The sequence below is a fragment of the Gymnoscopelus braueri genome, assembly GCF_963280865.1.
Source record: "Gymnoscopelus braueri genome assembly, chromosome: 11".
In the NCBI taxonomy this organism is placed as follows: Eukaryota; Metazoa; Chordata; class Actinopteri; order Myctophiformes; family Myctophidae; genus Gymnoscopelus; species Gymnoscopelus braueri.
Window position 1 is genome coordinate 3,640,434 of NC_137613.1, and position 15,782 is coordinate 3,656,215.

Here is a 15,782-nt window from a genome sequence, read left to right on the forward strand (position 1 = left end):
ATGTTACTGTGAGAGTACATCGCATATTTTAGGGGGTCCCCAGATGAGTATCTTAATGTGTAACATTGTTTTCTCTCTCATCAGTAAACAAACCAACATACAGTATAAGTGTAAACAGGGTATCTGCACATTTATAATGTTACAATTTAAATACTTTTTAATACCAAATTGGCCAAATTGTCAAATATTTGTATATTTGTATATTCCAGACAAAATAAGCAAACATTGGCAAACGTTGTGAAAATAGCAGATCTACAAGCTCATGAGCTTGTAGATCTGCTATTTTCACAATATTTATCTGTGAAACCGAGTCAAACTAAATTGAATGCCTACAATTCTAAGTGATTTAACACTTAACCACTTGAGCCCCACACACCCTATTCTGGGGGGGGGACGTGTGGCGTTGTGACGCATTGTGAGCTTGTAGATCGGCTATTTTTGGCAAAGAGATTTGGTGTAGAGGGAAAAAAGCTGTCCCAAGTACAGAGCCAGTTGTGTTTTACTAAGAATAGAGGGGTGAAGGGGTTAATGTTGTTGAAGTGTTTTATACATTATACTAGAACCACTTGTTATTTAATATGTAAAAGTTTGTCTGAATCTGAATGAGTAAAAGTATTATAAACACAACCTGTACTGTTGATATAGATGAATCCACAGAGCGCTCCCCTGGTGCATCATAACTGCTGTGTCAGAATGCACACAAGAGTCTGACACCACAGCTCTGTGTGGATTCCTCTATAGGAAGAGTCTGACACCACAGCTCTGTGTGGATTCCTCTATAGGAAGAGTCTGACACCACAGCTCTCTGTGGATTCCTCTATAGGAAGAGTCTGACACCACAGCTCTGTGTGGATTCCTCTATAGGAAGAGTCTGACACCACAGCTCTGTGTGGATTCCTCTATAGGAAGAGTCTGACACCACAGCTCTCTGTGGATTCCTCTATAGGAAGAGTCTGACACCACAGCTCTGTGTGGATTCCTCTATAGGAAGAGTCTGACACCACAGCTCTGTGTGGATTCCTCTATAGGAAGAGTCTGACACCACAGCTCTGTGTGGATTCCTCTATAGGAAGAGTCTGACACCACAGCTCTGTGTGGATTCCTCTATAGGAAGAGTCTGACACCACAGCTCTGTGTGGATTCCTCTATAGGAAGAGTCTGACACCACAGCTCTGTGTGGATTCCTCTATAGGAAGAGTCTGACACCACAGCTCTGTGTGGATTCCTCTATAGGAAGAGTCTGACACCACAGCTCTCTGTGGATTCCTCTATAGGAAGAGTCTGACACCACAGCTCTGTGTGGATTCCTCTATAGGAAGAGTCTGACACCACAGCTCTGTGTGGATTCCTCTATAGGAAGAGTCTGACACCACAGCTCTCTGTGGATTCCTCTATAGGAAGCATGTCTTCAAATCACTGTTTAGTTCTGCCTGGAATATAGACGGTGATATAAAGTTCATCCTTAAACTCGTCTGTGGGTGTGTGTGTGTGTGTGTGTGTGTGTGTGTGTGTGTGTGGACTATGCATCCTCAGTGAGAACGTACAAACATTCCCGTGTCATTCCATCCATGATCCATCTCTGTGATAACCCAGACATCTTTGACAGCTCATATATCAGATGTTGTTGATAAAGAGTCCAGAGAAGTGTCTGTATTAGAGATATCCTTCACCTTTGACCCTATAGCCTAGAGGAAGCCTTTATGACCAAGGTCACTAAATACCAATCACTCCTACATACCATCTCAGAGCTGGGCTATAGGTCAGACTATTTGTTTTTATATTTGACAGCCTAGGACATTATACCTACAGACTGGTTGTTAGAGGGTTTCAACATCTTGGGATGCCCAAAAAGGAGGCAAAAAGGCTGGCAAAGTATTGTGCTGTCTCTGCTATAATTGGCAGCCGCAACATACAGTATGGTGGAGGCGCTGTTACAATATGTCTGTTGTCTTATAAGTTGTCAGTATAAGTCTAACTATAAGAGATTGTAAACAATACACTGTAGCAATAATCTCTCTAGTCTGGTGTTAAGAATGTTAACCACTTGAACCCCACAGACCCTATTCTGGAGGGGAACGTGTGGCGTTGTGACACATTGTGAGCTTGTAGATCGGCTATTTTTGGCAAAGAGTGTATAGAGGGAAAAAGCTGTCCAAGTACAGAGCCAGGTGTGTTTTACTAAGAATAGAGGGGTTGAGGGGTTAATGTTGTTGAATTGTTTTATACATTATACTAGAACCACTTGGTATTTAATATCTTAAAGTGTGTCTGAATGAGTAAAAGTATTATAAACACAACCTGTACTGTTGATATAGGAAGCATGTCTTCAGATCACTGTTTAGTTCTGTCTGGAATATAGACGCTGATAGAAAGATGCTTGAACACACTGTGTGTGTGTGTGTGTGTGTGTGTGTGTGTGTGTGTGTGTGTGTGTGTGTGTGTGTGTGTGTGTGTGTGTGTGTGTGTGTGTGTGTGTGTGTGTGTGTGTGTGTGTGAGAGAGAGAGAGAGAGACTAGAGAGTAGAGACAACTACAACACAATATAAAACACACTGATACAGTATGTTCATGAAACATCAATGTAAAGTACATGAATACACTGTAACAACATGTTTCCTCTCTCTCTCTGTCCTCACATAACCTCGCTTCACCAGGCTTTCTGTCCTCACAGGGTTTAATGCTCCTCCCAGAGAGAGAGAACAACACTCTGTAGACACTCCCTGTATGATAGAACTTTATGTGTTTATTCACAGTCCACCATTTTAACAGACAACACAGAGAGAACAGCATGGACTCCATTTTGCCACAGTGGATTAAAGCATAAAGATTAATATAGGGTAAGTGTTTTAATCACTTTAATATAACTATAATGTCTCTAGTCTGGTATAGAGTTGACTGTAGGGATTGTAAAAGTTGAATATCCAAACAATGAAGTAGGCTATTGCTTGTTAAATTATCACCCCTCCCTCGCTCTCTTTCTGACTTTATCTCCCTCTAGCAGCCCCCCCCCCCTCTGTCTGTCTGTCTGTCTGTCTGTCTGTCTGTCTGTCTGTCTGTCTGTCTGTCTGTCTGTCTGTCTCTCATTCAATTCAAGTTCAATTCAACAGGCTTTATTATTGGCATGAAATTTGAAAGGTGTTGCCAAAGCATAATTACAATTATGACATGAACAACAAACAACATAACAATATAAAATCTATTAAATGACATAAATAAAGGAGATGGTGTGGTAAAACATGAAATATATTTGTGTCCAAATGGTTTCCCTTTTCTTGTGGCAGGAATCAACATATTTTGCAGCTAAAACTGCACATTCTGTCTGCTCCCCCAGAAGGAGTGAACGTTTCTCCCTTTCTGTCATACTTCTGAATTCTGGACAATTTATTTCACATTTTGGAAAGAACTCCTCCCTGATATTTGTGTAGTTTTTACATTGTGTTTAGGAAGTGTAATTCTGTCCTCCTTATTTCTCTCTCCCTCTCTCCCTTTTTCTCTCTCCCTCTCTCTGTCTCTTGGATCTACCATATGGGCACTTTGGGCCCGTGCCCAGGGGCCCATGAGCATGAAAGGGCCCTCCGTGTTAAAAAAAATAAAAATGATATGATTATCCAATTAGAAATAAAGTCATCATGAAATGGCTTTATTGTTAACGTTTTTGCTAAGTTTAGCTCAGAAACAAGTGCTTTGATGTAACCAATCACAGTGTCAGCCAACGGTCCCGTTCCCTCCAAGCTATGGGATCTCTGACTCACACACTGCACTGATCAGAGCACAGCTGAGAGAGAGAGACAGAGAGGGGAGCAAATAATGCTGCAGCACTTTGTGTACTGCAGTGTTTGTTTCTCACCTCCAATGTTTTCAGATACATATTATAATGTACTGTTTAAGTTTAAAACAAGTAATGCACCGTCTGACCGTCATGTTGAGTTGGATAAAGAACGTAGCAGACCAATTGTGTCTCCCTAATTAAAATCAGGTGTGAGTGGAGGAACGTGCAGCTATGGGAATCAAACAGGTGAATGGAATCAAGATTTATTTATATTCATAAAGGTCTTATCTATGTCAGTGGTTGCCAATACCTTTTAAGACCTTTTTTAATACCTAATTGGAAAATGTGTCAAATATTACCTAAGGAAGAGGCACACATTGTGAAAATAGCCGATCTACAGGCTTGTAGATCAGCTATTTTCACAATATTTATCTGTAAAACCGAGTCAAACTAAAAGTGCTTGTCAGGGTGGGGGTCCCCATTTCAAATATAATTTTTTGGAGGGGGGGCGAAGTTGTGAAAGTTGGCAAAAATGATTATTTTGGGGGGTTGTGGCCTGAAAAGTTAGGGAACCCTTGATCTTCATCACACAGTATGTTTGTGTTTACAGGAAGTCATTACAAATAGAATTTGATGGACTTTTGTTATAAAAAATACAAATCATGTTTTGCGTCGCTTCCACCCACCGATGGAATAAAGTGAACACCAGTGACATTGCACTGACACAAAAAACACTCTCTAGTACAGGATGGAGTTATAAATCACTCTCTAGTACAGGATGGAGTTCAGGTCAGTCAAATGATTACATTTTCGAATGAACGCCAGCCAGTGGATACTGTCTGTAACTTTAGTTGTACAGTAAAGCCCCTTTGGTGAGTTGCATTATTATTGCATTGTTGTTTGCGGTCATATAATTGCTTGGGATGATTTAAGCCATTGTTTATATTGTGAGTGAAGAAATAACTGTTGTTGGTCTATGAAACTGGACTGTATAGTGTTGTATAGGCATATAGACTGCAGCCTTTGAGCAATAGGTATAAGATGGACTGGTTTTGATACACAGTTTGCAAGCTCAAACTGATTGAGATTGGGTTTAATCGTGGCTTGGATGTGTGGTGCGTGCATGTGCGCACAAGGGGTGGGGTGGGTGTTAATCCAGCCCTGATGCTGCTGAAAAGGTTTTCTCAGTGAGACAGGCGTTGAAGCCAGGCCTGAAAACACAGAGAGCCTTGCAAAAATAATGGGAGTCTTCACAGCAGTTTACTGTAAATCATGTGATCACAGCAGAGGAAGTTGGTCATTTCCTGCTTTGTGTTCCCCCTCTCTCGCCCTCCCTTTCTCTCTCTCTCTCCCCCTCCCTCCATATCTCTCTCTCTTTTTCTCTCTCCCTCCCTTGGGGCCCACAGGCCTTCCTCAACTCTGAGGAAGGCCTGTGGGCTGAAACGTCCGGTTTATGAGCTGCTGCTGGGGGTGATAAGACCTTAAATAAACAAGATCCTAAATGGATGAAAGTGAGTGCTGGTATTCCTTTCTAAGAAACCATTTCTGTCTATTCACAGTACTACTGAACTGTTCAGACACCTGCCTACCAGTGACATCATCGGTAGACAATCAAAGACTATTTAATTGTTTTTGTTTAATTAATGCAATAACAGTGATTTATATTCAACCATGTTAACTTGCCAACCAAGGAAAGGCTGTAGTTTTAATAGCTTAAAATACCCATCGATGATGTCACTGGTAGGCAAGTTTCTGAAAAGTCCACAGCCTACCAATGAGACACAGAGTGAGTAGACTGAGTAGCCATATTATAATGATTATTAATGAGAACCAATTATATAAAGATAAGGTTGAAAATGGGTGAAGTGCTCCTTCTTTAAGTAGATCTACAAGGTCACAACACGTCACACATTGCAACGTGTTGTGGGCTTGTAGATCGACTGCTTTCGGCGAGTGACACCATCGTGCAGTTGAGTCTAAATTGAGTTTCATGTACATAGTGCTGGACACGGTGCATGACTCTGCTTTCAAGTGTATCACAGATGTTTCATTTGACATGTTCCTCTTTGTAGACGTTGTGTGTCCCAGTGTTGGAATCCTTTCAGTTGAAATGCAGCCACACAGTTTATACAGTTTAACTTTAAACATGTTTGAACAGTGTTTAAGCTATCAAGCTAACGGTAGCCTACATGCTGCTGTCAGAACAGTAGTGTTGTTGACAGTCATGCTCCTGTTGGCTGTAATGTCCATGTTGGAACACCAGGGGCAAACTGACAAATCAGGAATGTGAATAGCATTCAAATGAAGCACCAACATCTGTGTTATGTTTTTTTTGGTGCCTGGTCTAAGTAAGATACTGTACATTCTGTCGGCCTAGAGGCTTTAAATAGGACTTCCAGGGCTGTGGGCCATTTATAATGTTGATCCCTGAATGCAACAAACTATGGGTCGTCATTATAACTGTGTAACTGGTATTTTACTGTATTTGTACTATTTATTTACTGTGTTTCTGTAAGGCTGTCTATAAAAGGCAGCATATTGAATAATTTACTAATCAATCTGAAGACCATTAGACTAAAACACCTAGATGTAGGAGGTTCAGCCTCCATTAGTTTTATCTGAACCCACAGAGGCTGTTAATAATAATGAATACAATTTACTGCTTTAACCCATTAAGACCGGGAAAGCCATCTGTCATTTTAGATTTTAACCACTTTAACCATTATTTATACTTTGGCTATTCAAAAATAGCAGATCTACAAGCTCATAGCGCGGCACCGAGTGCCGTGCTATGAGCTTGTATATCTGCTATTTTTGAATAGCCAAAGAAATCTAAAATGAAAGAGATGCGTTCCTGGTCTTAATGGGTTAATAATGAAATCTTATATATGGAATATGCAAATAAATGGATCTTATAGCAATGAGTTTTTACTGCAGACAGTTTTCTCTGTAGCTGCCAGTAGCTCTGTGCACTGGGCTCTGAAGCACCAGTACTGATGTTATCTCCATCTTTAGGAAACATAGAACAAGAGCAAAGCTTCCTGCATTCACTATAGTTTATATTCAGTGACTTTATCACCTGCCTTTGTATTGATATAAGCTAATGACATGATTCTCTGCCCTTTTACTGTTTCAGTCTGGCTTTTGTGAGACTGTAGCACAATATAAAGATAAATGCATCAATCCGATACACATTGAAAGGAAAATAGATCTACAAGCACATTTCATTGAAATGAATAGGCTGCCATTTCCCACGCCTCATCCAGTTATTTTAATAATTCATGGTTATAAGGGATTTAATTTGCTAACTTTTTTTTTTTAAAGCTTTGTTCATTTATTTTCGATCCACCTCACATTAGTGTGATTTTGCTTTGTATGTTATCACAAACAAGTATTAGATTGTGTGCGTGCGTGCGTGCAATCATAGTAGCTAGTTAACCTCATTGACCTGGTATTCATTAAGCATCAGTAGCCTACTGTGTGAGTGTTCAGTACCAGAGCTGACACCTGCTGATTGACAGGAAACCACAGGAACTACGTTCATGTAGAATAGCAGTAGATGTGGAGTACAAACAGGATGTGTGTGTGTGTGTGTGTGTGTGTGTGTGTGTGTGTGTGTGTGTGTGTGTGTGTGTGTGTGTGTGTGTGTGTGTGTGTGTGTGTGTGTGTGTGTGTGTGTGTGTGTGTGTGTGTGTGTGTGTGTGTGTGTGTGTGTGTCACACGCCATGTACGCTGTAACTGTAGACACTCCCACTATGATAGAACTTTATGTGTTAATACACCGTCAACCATTTTGACACAACATCACAGAGAACTGAACAGCATGGACTCCATTTTGATTTGTGACATTGCGTTAAACCCTAAAGATTAATATAGGGTAAGTGTAATTAATCAATTCACTATAACTAATGTCTCTAGTCTGGTGTTATATAGTTGATTGTTGGGTCTTTATACTATAACTTGGTCATAAAAGTTTAACATGCAAACAATGAAGTATCACTTCTTACTTATTACCTCTCGCTCTCTCGCCCTCTCTCTCTCTCTCTCTCTCTCTCTCTCTCTTCGTATCAACACCAACATGTATCAGATCCTGTTAAAGGCCAAATTAACCGTTTGTGGTTTCCTGGGCTTTAGGTGCGCTTGGGGCTGCTGAAAATGTTTGGGTGGGGGGTGCTGTAAATGTTCACTTCCTCAGCGGGGTGATGGGTGATGGGTGCTGCCGCTGCAGTTGCTGTTTCATCACCCTAACCCTCCAGACATGATTTATTTCAGCACAGTTACTTACAATACTCAAGGCCTTTGTCCCCCCGGTCTGCATCCTCTAAAGCCTGTGTTGTAACCCATTAAAACATGGAAAGCATCTTCGTCATTTTAGATTTTTTTAAAGCAAACATTTTTTACTATTTATTTTTGCTTTTGGGGGTCAGTTTGGGGGTCCTTGACATGAAAAGGTTTGAGCAGCACTGATACTGTAGAAACATATGTTTTTCACAAAACTGTTTGTAGAATCAGCTTCAGGTCTGAATGGGTTTTAAGATGAACCTGAGAGCATAGAGAGCCTCGTGAAAAGAACATGAGTTACATTAATAATAATGATGATAATAATAATAATAATAATAATAATAATAATAATGATAAGGAATAAGTTATGACAGTGAGTCACTCAGAGTCTCCACAGCAGTTTACTGTAAATCATGTGATGTGACCACAGAGGAAGTTGGTCCTTGCTGCTTTCAGTTCCTGTCTGTCTGTCTGTCTGTCTGTCTGTCTGTCTTTCCGTCCGTCCGTCCGTCCTTCCGTCCGTCCGTCCGTCCGTCCGTCCGTCCGTCCGTCCGTCCGTCTCTCTCTAGTTCTATCCATCAGGCTGTCATTTCAAGGAGCCAAAAAATAATATTAAAATGTTTGAATCCTCCTAAATGATATATGCAACACGACAAAGTGATCTCATGATAAGTTACAAGAAAAGAGAGACAATTCAGCGTGAAATATCAGCCGAGTATTATTATTTTAGAGTATTTATATTTAATAGTATGTATAAGTTTTAAAATATATTTTTTACAGAATCAAATGTTTTATGGTCATGATTCTCCAGGAGCCTGGATGGCTTGGTTCCAGGCTTAAAATAATTTATATAAATATGTTTCGGAAATCACCAGAAGTTTCATTACATGTGACATGTTTTGCATGTATCATCTACTCAGGCTTTTGTGAGCCCCCAGACAGTTTTTAAGTTGCTTGATTCAGTATTTAGATATTTGATATAAATTTTATCAGACACGCCCGCTTCCTATGCAAACCCATTATAACTTCAAAGTCCATTTTTAACATGTTAGATTCATCAAAAACACCCGTCCTTGGTTATGGTGACTCATCTTGTCCTCCTAATACGTGAGGGGGCCGTGTTTTTCCGATTACTTTTTTCATTTATTTTAGTTAATGTTTTATTGTATTATTTTCAAAAACAAATATAAAAAATTAATGAAAAAAGTAATTGTCCTCCTCACGTATTAGGAGGACAATGTCAGTCACCAGAACCAAGGACGGGTGTTTCCGATGAATGGTTAAAATGGAGTTTGAAGTTACAATGGGTTTGTATAGGAAGGGGGCGTGTCTGATAAAATGAACATCAAATATCTAAATAGTGAATCAAGCAACTTAAAAACTGTCCGGGGTGCTCCCAAAAGCCTGAGTAGACGATAAGGATAAATTGACCCAATAAAAAAAAAAAGTGAAATATTCCTTTAAGTACCAGGTCTTCTAACTTAACCCATTGAGACCTGTTGCTACCTATACGTTGTTATACCTTTCAATCCGGGAGCCACCTCTGTGTCTCATTAGCTGTTGCTATACATATAGTAACATCATTTTTTATTAGTTTTTTTAGTAAGAATTTGAACATTTTCAGAAAACTATGGTTAGGTTTTAGAAGGCGTTTTTAAAATCGGCCTCAGGTCTGAATGGGTTAAGACCTGGAGGCGTGGCCAATACTGTGACACTATTTTGAGTGGCTAAACAGCATTGGCCACGCCTCTAGGTCTTAAGTTAAGTCAGAAGACCTGGTACTTGAGTTGTGCAAAATAGGGCCCTCAATGTTCCAGTGTTAGAATCCTTTCAATTGAAATACAATCTAACGGTTGCCTACATTTTGTTGTCAGAGCAGTAGTGTTGTTGAACATTGTTTAAGCTAACAAGCTAACGGTAGCCTGCATGCTGCTGTCAGAGCAGTAGTGTTGTTGAACATTGTTTAAGCTAACAAGCTAACGGTAGCCTATATGCTGCTGTCAGAGCAGTAGTGTTGTTGAACATTGGTGTGTGTGTGTGTGTGTGTGTGTGTGTGTGTGTGTGTGTGTGTGTGTGTGTGTGTGTGTGTGTGTGTGTGTGTGTGTGTGTGTGTGTGTGTGGGGCACGTGTGGCAGACAATTGACTGACTTCTAAGTAACAAACTAAGCTATGACACCATGTTTGTATGCTATAATATGCCATGTGCTTATAACAGAATTATTTGAATCGTTGTATAACGCAAAACCATGTTATGTGGCCCATCTCATTTCAAACCTTTATTTATTCTCGAAAGACATTGAGGTTAACCTCATTTGCAGTGTCGTTGAGATACATCACAGTACAATTTTCACATCAATATTCACATAAAGAAAAACAAGACAGAACAGAAACAACCTTTCCCCTATCGTGTGATACAACACAATTTAAAAGCAATTGCAGACACTTGTGGGTAGGCCTGCAATCAAGGTTTTAAATTGTCCGTATGTTATGGGAGAACAGATCTTACATTTAAGCTGTAGGTCATTCCAGGTGGTTGGGGCACTAAAACAAAGGTCTGTTTACCCCAGTTCAGTCTTTACTCTGGGGACCTTTAGCTTGAGCCAATCCCTGGTGTGTGTCCTGTGTGTTACAGGGTGTGTGTCCTGTGTGTTACAGGGTGTGTGTCCTGTGTGTTACAGGGTGTGTGTCCTGTGTGTTACAGGGTGTGTGTCCTGTGTGTTACAGGGTGTGTGTCCTGTGTGTTACAGGGTGTGTGTCCTGTGTTCTACAGGGTGTGTGTCCTGTGTGTTACAGGGTGTGTGTCCTGTGTGTTACAGAGTGTGTGTCCTGTGTGTTACAGGGTGTGTGTCCTGTGTGTTACAGGGTGTGTGTCCTGTGTGTTACAGAGTGTGTGTCCTGTGTGTTACAGGGTGTGTGTCCTGTGTGTTACAGAGTGTGTGTCCTGTGTGTTACAGAGTGTGTGTCCTGTGTGTTACAGGGTGCGTGTCCTGTGTGTTACAGGGTGTGTGTCCTGTGTGTTACAGGGTGTGTGTCCTGTGTGTTACAGGGTGTGTGTCCTGTGTGTTACAGGGTGTGTGTCCTGTGTGTTACAGGGTGCGTGTCCTGTGTGTTACAGGGTGTGTGTCCTGTGTGTTACAGGGTGTGTGTCCTGTGTGTTACAGGGTGTGTGTCCTGTGTGTTACAGGGTGCGTGTCCTGTGTGTTACAGGGTGTGTGTCCTGTGTGTTACAGGGTGCGTGTCCTGTGTGTTACAGGGTGTGTGTCCTGTGTGTTACAGGGTGCGTGTCCTGTGTGTTAAAGGGTGTGTGTCCTGTGTGTTACAGGGTGCGTGTCCTGTGTGTTACAGGGATTTAATACACAACGGTAAAGTCCCATCAACTGCCTTAAAAATGAATAGGTCGCAGTGTTTGCTTCGCCTGTCGGTCAAAGAAGGCCAACCCACTCTATCATACAGGATGCTATGAAACAAAGATCATTGAATCTTGTTTGTTATTATAGTGTTATTCATATTGTCTGTTGCCTAAATTCATTAGCCTCTACTGTAAACAATGCATTCCCCCTTTGCTCTCCCAATCACAATTCCCTGGAGCCACCACTGTGTGGCTCCAGGGAATGCATTGTTTAGACCAGTGTTTATCAACCTTTTTTGTGCCAAGGCACACCTGGCTTAGCCAAAAGATCCCAGGGCACATCTAGATATACGGTGTGTATATATATATATATATATATATATATATATATATACACACACACACACACACACACACACACACACACACACACACACACACACACACACACACACACACACACACACACACACACACACACACACACACACACACACAGAGAGAGAGAGATTATTGGGCGGTATAAAGAAACCTTGACCATTACAAATATATAAATCTTTGGCCTACAAATATATACACTTGGGTCACTTCAAGTTCTTCTTTGGGACTTCTAATATCTGATAATAATATCTAATAATCTGATCCTGATAGCATTATTGCGGATGCATGCGCTGTTGCCCATTACAGACAAACACCAAAACTCTCGCCCCAAAACAGTCACCCCCGGGGAAATCCGGTGATATTCACCTGGTATTCCTAAACCTAACCTTATTCCTAAACGTAACCTCAGTAAAACTAATAATATGGCTAACCGTAAACTTATTTCTAACCTTATCCTCAGTAAAACAAATACAGGAATACAAGAACCGCTGGTCCGCGAAAAGAAATGGGGGCGAGCGTGTTTTGGGGCGAGTTTTCCACCACGGCTTGAAGTTGTAAGATATTCTCTCCGTGGAGGAGTAATTAAACACACTACAAACTACACTATTACGTTGACACAAACACACTGGAGTGATTTAGAAGCACTTTATAAGAAAACTAACACTTATGTTGTTTTATTGTTGGACATTCATCATGGCAGGTTATAACATGGGCTTTTAGCAGGTACGACGTTCAGGTCCGCCGTATCGACCCGTTCCGACCCACTTGGTAATACTGAGTGCCAAAGCATGTAGGCCTACCCTGTGCCCTTTTTATACAGTACCAGGTAGGACAACATATTTGCATTCCTATGGGTGATGGTCGCTACACTGAATGATCTCGGCCGTGGCTGTGTGTGAAACGGATGATGGCCGTATCGATTGACGGAAGATCGGCGCTATTGTTCTCGAGGGGCTGGGTTCACACTTTCTTCAAACGGCGCGGAACACCTCAGCAGTACTCGCGGACCAAAATTGGGACGTTTGCCAGGGTTGGTAAACACTGGTTTAGACAAACAAGCTTATAAATAGTTTAGCGGGAGAGGAAGGGGTTGCACTGGAGTAACGAGTGCTTTTACTTTAGAGTAACAATAAAGAGGCAATATATACATTCGTGTTGAAAATATATCTTCCGCAGTATCACTACTCTAATCTAATTTAAGATGTAGTACAAGAAACCCTCTCTGACTGTTCTGGGTATGAACTATGGACGTTAAGAGTTTGTTTGCTGTTTGACTACTTATGCTTCTCTCTCACTACACCGACGCTGCAGCTGCTGTTCTGTGGAAGTGGAACACGGCAGGCAGCAGAGTGGGTGGAGGGAGGGGCCACAGTTGACTCTCTTAAAGAGACAGGGACAGGCAGACTGGCTAATTTGTCTGTGAGGGTTTGTTATCCACACGTTTCCTATAGGGCGTTGTGGGCATCACTTCCTGACGGTTTGATCAGGTATCAGGGATCAAATCGACAGGAAGTGATGCCCACAATGCCCTAGGAAACGTGTGGATAGGGGTGTCATGATACACACATTTCACGATAAGATACACGATATTGGGCTCACGATATCGATGCGATTTTATTTCTATTTTTTTTTCAATTATCATCAACATTGGCCATCATCTTCAGTTTAAAAGTGCTTTATTATATAAAAAGCGTGTAAAAAAAAATGTTTTAAAATAGCAGATCTACAAGCTAAAATGTGTCACAAGCTAATGGCCAAATTAAAGATAATAATCGGTTAAATTGATTTTGATGCTATATTAACTCATTTAGCTGGGGACCCCCTAGGACCTCCTCAAGGACCCCTGGGGGTCTCCGGAACTAGAGGACCACAGCAGAGGGGGCGGGGCTGTGTGGCATGACGAGAAAGTTAAAAGTAAATATTGTAAATACACTTCCTGTCAAACATAAACACTGTTTGTCAGACAGACAGACAGACAGACAGACAGACAGACAGACCTCTCAGTATATAAACATGAACACTGTTTCAACTTGTAGCAGCAGGTCAGTTAACAACATGTTGTGAAGATCAGATAAAACTGTAGTAGTGAGGTGAACACAATGCTGCATATGACATCATTTAACTTGGAAACCGGTTGTTACATAACACCACCCTTCGTGTGTGTGTGTGTGTGTGTGTGTGTGTGTGTGTGTGTGTGTGTGTGTGTGTGTGTGTGTGTGTGTGTGTGTGTGTGTGTGTGTGTGTGTCAGTTTGAGAGTCCACATGTGTGCTCTGCATGCATGTGTGTGAGAGCGAGAGGTAGGAGCAAGAGAGAGTGAGGGGGGGGGGGGGGGGAGAGAGAGAGAGAAGACTAGAGACAACAACAACACAATGTAAAACACACTGATACAGATATGTTCATGAAACATCAATGTAAAGTACATGAATACACTGTAACAACATGTTTCCTCTCGCTCTCTGTCCTCACATAACCTCACTTCACCAGGCTTTCTGTCCTCACAGGGTTAAATACTCAGTGACTCCTCCTCAGCTCTGTAGACACTCCTTACTGTATGATAGAACTTTATGTGTTCATACACAGTCCACCATTTTAACACAACAGCACAGAGAGCTGAACACATGGACTCCATTTTGCCACGGTGTATTAAAGCCTAAAGATTAATATAGGGTAAGTGTTTTAATCACTTTACTAGAACTAATGTCTCCAGTCTGGTATTATATAGTTGATGGTGTTAAATACAATGACTCGGTCATAAAAGTTGAATATCCAAACAATGAAGTATTGCTTCTTAATGATTCTTCTGCCTACACATACTGTATGTCATGACATAGTATGAGCGAATGAGGAAAGGGATCAACGTCACATGATTCCCTTGTTTGACCCTTTGAAGGTGCAAACAAAGGTGCTTATTGGTCGACAATCCAGATGTGTGTCTCAAATAATTACCCCTCCCTCGCCCCTCGCTCTCATTCTGACTCTCTCTCCCTCTGGCTGCCCCCACTCCGCCCCCCCTCTCTCTCTCTCTCTCTCTCTCTCTCTCAGAACACAGAGAGCCTTGTAAAAAGAGTGGGAGTTAGATAAGGAATAAGTTATGACTCTGACATTTCTCACAGTGTGAGTCACTCAGAGTCTCCACTAGCCTGACACAGTTTGTCTGTCTCACTCTATGGCCTGGAGACAGGCAGTCTCCACAGCAGTTTACTGTAAACCATGTGACACAGGGGAAGTTGGTCATTTGCTGCTTTGTGTTCCTCTCTGTCTCTCCTTGACAGTGTTGGGCAAGTTACTTTAAAAAAGTAACTAGTTTCTTTTTAAAAGTAACTAGTTATAGTTACTGCTCTCAAAAATAAATATACATTACATACATAGAGCAGTAACTATAACTAGTTACTTTTTATTTACATTTAACCTGGAAACCAGTTGTAACAGTACACCACCCTGTGTGTGTGTGCGTGTGTGCGTGTGTGTGTGTGCGTGTGTGTGCGTGTGTGTGTGTGTGTGTGTGTGCGTGCGTGCCCTGTCATTCTCCGTGTCTGTGCCCAGGGTCACATGGTGTCATAACAGGGCGGGGCACTAGGACCTGTTGCAGCAACACTCCACCTGGTTGAGAACAACACCTCCAGTATGACAGATCTGTCAGTGTGTTGATTCAACTGAACCGTCTGGACTCCATTTTGTTTTGCCTCGTCAGATCAAAGCATAAAGATTATTGCAGGGTAAGAGATTTTAAACAATATACTGTAGCAATAATCTCTCTAGTCTGGTGTTAAAAATGTTAACCACTTGAACCCCACAGGCCCTATTCTGGAGGGGAACGTGTGGCGTTGTGATGCATTGTGAGCTTGTAGATCTGCTATTTTTGGCAAAGAGATTTGGTGTAGACTAGAGGGAAAAATGCTGTCCAAGGACAGAGCCAGGTGTGTTTTACTAAGAATAGAGGGGTGAAGGGGTTAATGATGTTGAATTGTTTTATACCATATACTAGAACCACTTGGTATTTAA

General features: G+C 41.4%; 1 protein-coding gene across 8 annotated transcripts in view; it reads left to right on the plus strand.

Moving 5' to 3' along the window:
- LOC308094996 (NACHT, LRR and PYD domains-containing protein 3-like) overlaps nt 1-15,782 on the plus strand; it is a 569,186-nt gene that overhangs the window by 373,922 nt on the left and 179,482 nt on the right. For 3 of the 8 annotated variants that reach the window (XM_080441837.1, XM_080441838.1, XM_080441841.1), the window contains exon 4: nt 2,753-2,836. The exons of 4 other annotated variants lie outside the window; for them this stretch is intronic. The gene's annotated coding sequence lies outside the window, so the exon portion shown is untranslated. Of the gene's footprint in view, nt 1-2,752; nt 2,837-7,607; nt 7,646-15,782 lie in introns of those variants that run through there. One more of the 8 variants, XM_080441844.1, reaches the window with a different exon arrangement.